Genomic DNA, 6,140 nt, shown 5'->3' with positions numbered 1-6,140 from the left:
GGTTGAAGATGGTAGGCGGCTCTAGTCCTGATACCCAGTGTTCATGGAAAGGCACCCCTTTCTGCTGATAGGAATACTCACTTTGGACATTTATGTGAAAAGATTTTCTTGCCCTTTGGGCCACTAAATTTTGGGAATCTGAATGTTACCTTAGCTTAACTAACACAATCATTCACACACATTTTTAATCGATGACACCCCATAGGTTGGATTGTGGATGGACGAGAGAAAAGGAGGGATTCAGACATTGCCCTCCAGAGTGAATACTCCCCGAAGTGTACAAGTGAGAGACGTTACACCTTGCATGAATTCTGCCTCATTTTACACCAGTTATCTTTAACTCAATGGCTCTGCCAGGCACCTTGCTTTTCTTAGAGGCCTGCATAAACTCTGCCAGAAGCAAAGGCACAGGAAGTGCCCATGTAAAATTTAAAAATGGAGGGCCGGTGCTGTGGCACAGTGGGTTAACGCCCTGGCCTGAAACACAGGCATCCCATATGGGCCCCAGTTCTAGTCCCGGCTGCTTCTCTTCCTATCCAGCTCTCTGCTATGGCCTGGGAAAGCAGTAGAGGATGGCCCAAGTCCTTGGGCCCCTGCACCCCTGTGGGAGACCTGGAAGAAGCTCCTGGCTCGTGGCTTCAGATCGGTGCAGCTCTGGCCGTTGAGGCCATCTGGGAGTGAACCAGAGGATGGAAGACCTTTCTCTCTCTCTGTCTCTTCCTCTCTCTGTAACTCTGTCTTTCAAATCAATAAAATAAATCTTGAAAAAAAAATTTAAAAATGATATACATGGCAGACAAGTTAGCAATATCAGGAATAAGCCACTGATGTATACAGCATGGATGCATCTCAAAAACATGTTGTCCCAGGAAGAGAGACACAAAACTGTGCATAGTTCATGATTTTGTTTCTACATAGTTCTAGAATAGCTGGAGTTAATCTATAAAGATAAAAACAGCAATGGATGGAGTGGGAGCTGACTGAAAGTCACATGAAGGAACTTTCTGTGGATGGACAAATGTACTACATCTTGTTTTGTCTGTAGTTACATGGGTTTACATAATTATCCAAACTCATGGAATGGGACATTTAAGTTGGTAAAACTTATTTTTATGAACTATACCTTGTATTAATCAGCCTTGTGTTACCATAAAGAGCTACTTGACATCAGGCTACTCATGAAGGAAAGAGAGATTTATGCAGCTCAAGGTTTTGGAGACGGATGGTGCAGGCCTTGGCAAGAATCCCCGTCCCTTGGCTGTGTCACCTCATGACAGACACAGTGATGGGACGGCAAGTATGAAAGAGATCACACATCAATGCAAGAAGTCAGAGAGTGACTTAGGGCTCAGGCCGAGGCTTTTAAAGTAACACAGTCCCTCGAGAACTCTCACCCAGAGACCAGAGCAGCACCACCAGTAACTTAAAGACCCCCTACTAGAATCTATCTTTTCTTTTTTTAAAGGTGTATTTCTTTATTTGACAGGCAGAATTACAGAGTGAGGGAGAGACAGAGAGAGGTCTTCCATCTGCTGATTCACTCCCTAAATGGCTGGAATGGCTGGAGCTGGGGCAAGCTGAAGCCAGGAGCCAGGGGCTTTCTCCAGATCTCCCACATGGGTGCAGGAGCCCCAAACACTTGGGTCATCTTTTGCTGCTTTCCCAGGCTCATTAGCAGAGAGTTGGATCAGAAGTGGGGAAGCTGGGACTCACTGGTGCCATATAGGATGCTGGCTCTGTACTTGGCAGCTAGGGGGCTTTACCTGCCACACCACAGCACCAGCCCCTAGAATCCACCTCTTAAAATCACCACATCTCCGCACCACTACACTGAGGAGCAAGTTCCCAACACATGGGACTTTGGGTGATGCATGGAAACCCTATCCAAACCTCAATAATATATCTGAAATGCAAATGAAATGATTTGGATCTAACCATACAATCCTATTTTTAATACAATCTATTGTAGAATAAAGTTTGCCATCAGATCCATCAGGGGCTATCATTGTGATTAACCACATATTAACACTACGACATCTCAGAGCAGAAAAGAACTGTGTCCCTCGTAAAACCAAGACATATGATGAACACATCCTCAGGTGAAGTACAAGAAGTCAATAGTCATTACTTCTGTGCCTAAAGCCTGTCCCAGGGGCTGGCCTCCGAATTCTACGTAACCATAACCTGCACTACTGTAGTCAGCACTGTGTAGTTTCTTCTGCCTCTAGTGGAACGTAACAATGCTATGCCAGGACTCTGTTTTGATATTTTTGTTCCATATCGTCTTCTCCCTGCATTGCCGTATCCTTGTCTCTCCCTGTTGAACAACAACATGTTCTGTGTATGTTGCTCAGAAAAGTAGATGACAGGGCCAAAAAACAGAAGAACCACAAATGTTTACAGAAAGATTAGGAAAAAGAGATTTACAGGGCGGTATGAATAGACCTGAAGGAAAAACTACTCCTCCGGACTAAAAACAGATAGACGTGAGAGAGTGACAGAGAGATGTCTGCGCACACTGAGTACAGAGGGCGCCTCTGCCCTGCTTCCCCGCAGTGATGTTGGGGAGAGAACAAGACACCAGAGAAGAAAAGACAGCAAGGCGTGTTTAGGTAGGTGGAACCCCGAGTAGATGCCCGTGTTCCACAGGTAGCATAGCAGCAGTGGGAGTCTCAAAGGTCACCGCTGAGGACCAAAGCTAGACAGATCTTCATCAAGGCATTGCCACTGTAGAAAATTCTCGAACAGTGACTGACCTGGGTAGGCATGCATAGTCAGTTCCTAAAGAATGGGAGAAAACGCCAACCAAAAGAACTAACTCTGAAGAATAGGAGACTTCTCATTAGTAACCATATAACCCCTGGGAAGAGGCATTGTAGTTAGAAGAAAAGAAACAATAGCAATTGGGCCTTGATAGAATTTGCCGATGAGTATAACTTATCTCCAACTTTCAAGAAAATGCCTAGAAAGGAAGGAGTAGGAGAAGTTTGCTTTAAAACTCCATTTGGGACTTTAAGTTTCTGAAAAACTAACAACAATAAAAATAACTGGACTTATTCCCAGAGAGAACTGCACTGACTTGTAGACACTTAGACTCAGACAGCATGGGCTTGATCCGTTAGGGACAAGTTTTGGCAAGTGCAAATTAAATTATCATGATCAATTCCAAAATAAACTTGAATAAACATGATCCTCCCCCTTCTGAAATCCTTCCAGCCGTAAGGGAGAGGGAAGAGGTAGAATCCCTGCTCGTTTCCACAAGCAGGAATGCCCAGCCAGCCTCTGTCAGCAGCAACCCCAAAGACGAAGTGGCCATCATGGCAAAAAGGGAGGCGGTGGGTGGGGCCAACAGCGTAACTCTCACTTACCCAACCTATCATGTAGTTGATGCTGCTACTCCACACTACTGGCAACAGAGCTTCTCTGAGCCCCTCTTCCTTGAGACCAACTGGCCACTTGGGAGTGAGTTGGCTAGGTTAAGCCTTTTCCATCCTGAAAGGACCAGTGGTTCTGTTTCTTAGAATAGACATCTATTCTCCATTTGCCATTGCCTTTCTTGCCCTACGGTCTCAACCAGTATCACTAGTCAGGGCTCATGGAATGTCTGATCCACAGGCATGGAATCCAGTCCAACGTTCAACCAGGGCATTAGTTTACAGTGAAGAAGGTACATGAGATATATATAAGGTATATGAGAAGGTATGTGAGATGTACATAATACACCACCCAGAAATTTACTGCTAAGGGAAGGAATGTCCTGCTAACCACAGCTAAAAACCAACTAGGAGACAGTAGCCTGCAAGGATGGCTAGCTGTTTCTCGGGATGTGCAGTGGACCAGACACTCTTAGGTAGTGCCTTATCACCTGTAAAATAACATATGCATACATATTTATAGGTCCACAAAGAAAGGAGATGGAAGCAAAAGTGACCTCACTTACTGCCAGTATCAAAGACTCAGTGTGGGACCTTGTGCTTCTCTCCACACCACTTCGTGATCTGCAGGATTAGAGGTTCTATCGTCCACAACAAAACTCCAATAGCTATAAGCCATGATTGCTGCCTAGGAAATTTGTGGTCCTTGTGTCTAGAAATCAAAGTCTAGCCACCATGATTTTATGAGTAATTCACCTTGACAATTAACAGGAAGGATATAGGGCTACCGTTGGCTTAACAGGAGCAGGGAGGGATACATGTGGGACTCCTGGGTGCCATCAGGTCCTTTTAAGTTCCCTTGTGGCTGTGAGTGGACAAATAGGGCAACTAAAGAGCTGTATGGCTATGAAGAAGTCAGACTCCTGAGGAATAAAGCTGTGAGTCCTACTGTGAGGTAGGTGACCACGACTGGCAGAGGTGTTAGCTGTGGGTTTGGGGGATTTAGCCTGGGTAATGAGGGGAAGAAGAGAGTTCTGGGCCTGAGACGAACTGCAGGGGTGAAGGCTGCTGTTCATTCCACTCACCTTCCTCTTCTAAGTTTTCCATCAGGAAGAGATGCCCACCAGACACTTGGAGGTGCTGCTGCCTCAACAGGTTAGGAAAAATGCATCCATGTGGCTGGACCATGGCAGACATAGAGATGTGGCATTCTGATCATTTCCAAGAAAGAGCTCCCTGGCCAGCTGGAAAGTGTTCAGCCGATGGTCCATGGCATTGAGCACATTCAGTGTCCTTTGCAACTTTGGAGGTGGGGTCACGTTCTTCTTAGTATCCTTTCACCAAGGACTATGCCAGTCAGTGATAGCCAAGAACATGCTCTTCTCAGGATGGACCACAGCCAGTGACTAGTGGGGGCTGAGTCACCTCTGTTTACTTAGGAACATCGCTAATGGGCTGTCTTTGCTTCCAAGATCCATATTGGGCTTGCAAAGACTTTGTCTGACGTAACCCCCTGCCCTATTTTGTTTCTCTGCCTTTTCCTTTCATAGATCACTGCCCCATGAACTTTTTTTTAAAAAAGATTTATTTATTCATTTGAAAGGCAGAGTTACAGAGAGGCAGAGAGAGAGAGAGAGAGAGGTCTTCCATCTGCTAGTTCACTCCCCAGATGGCCACAACTCCTGGAGCTGGGCTCTTCCAAAGCCAGGAGCCTGGAGCTTCTTCCAGATCTCCCATGTGGGTGCAGGCACCCAAGGACCTGGGCCATTTTCTACAGCTTTCCTAGGCTATATGTAGAGCTGGATAAGAAGTGGAGCAGCCGGGACTTGAACTGGCACCCATATGAGATGCCGGCACTGCAGGCGCTGGCTTTACCTGCCACACCACAGCACCAGCCCCTGCCCCCATGAACCTTTCACACTCCTAACTCAGCTTCACTATCCACTCCCCAAAGAACACAACCTTTAACAAGTATCTTCCATAATTTGTTTTCTTTATCTACTATTTATCTTTAAATAATTTTCATGTGATAATATTTTTGTTAACATTTTTGAATTACCTGACCTGAAATTATTATGATGTTTGCTTACTATATTTTATCCCCTTATTTACAATGGTATGGTGGATTAACATTTTTCTAATAATTTACCTTTGCTAAATGATAATTTAATAATCTAATAATTTACCAAAACCCCCAAAAAAGAAAGCAAATGAATTCATGATATTTTTATCAATCTTCTTTATTTACTGCTGTGTATCTCACTAATTGTTTTGAGTTAAATATTTTCTATGAATCTTTTTTATTATTATTCCCTTTAGTTTCTGAAGCTGAGTGCTTAATGTAGTTTATCCTTTCTTTATAATAATAGATTTAAATACTCTCTACTTTCTCTACTTGGTATACAACTCAGTCACTTGGACTAACCTATACATGTTTCAATAAAGTTTCCTGGATGGTTGCTATGGTTTCAATATTTGTGTCACCCCCCCCCACCCCCCCACCACCAGAAAAAATAAAACTCAGTAACCACAGCAGCAGTATTAGAAGGCAAGATCTTCCAGATGTGATTCAGTCATGGGGGCTCTACCTTCATGAATGGGAATAGAGCCCTTGGAAAGGAGTCCCCACACAGCTGCCTTCCCCATTCTGCTGTGTGAGGGTGCAGCAAGAAGCTGCCATCTACGAATCCAGGAGCAGGCTCTGACCATACACTGGACCCACCAGGGCCTCGATCTCAGCTTTCCCAGCCTCCAGAACCATCTGAC

This window comes from Lepus europaeus, chromosome 12 (assembly GCF_033115175.1).
Source record: "Lepus europaeus isolate LE1 chromosome 12, mLepTim1.pri, whole genome shotgun sequence".
In the NCBI taxonomy this organism is placed as follows: domain Eukaryota; kingdom Metazoa; phylum Chordata; class Mammalia; order Lagomorpha; family Leporidae; genus Lepus; species Lepus europaeus.
The sequence above is the reverse complement of the archived record's forward strand: the minus strand, read 5'-3'. Positions refer to the sequence as shown.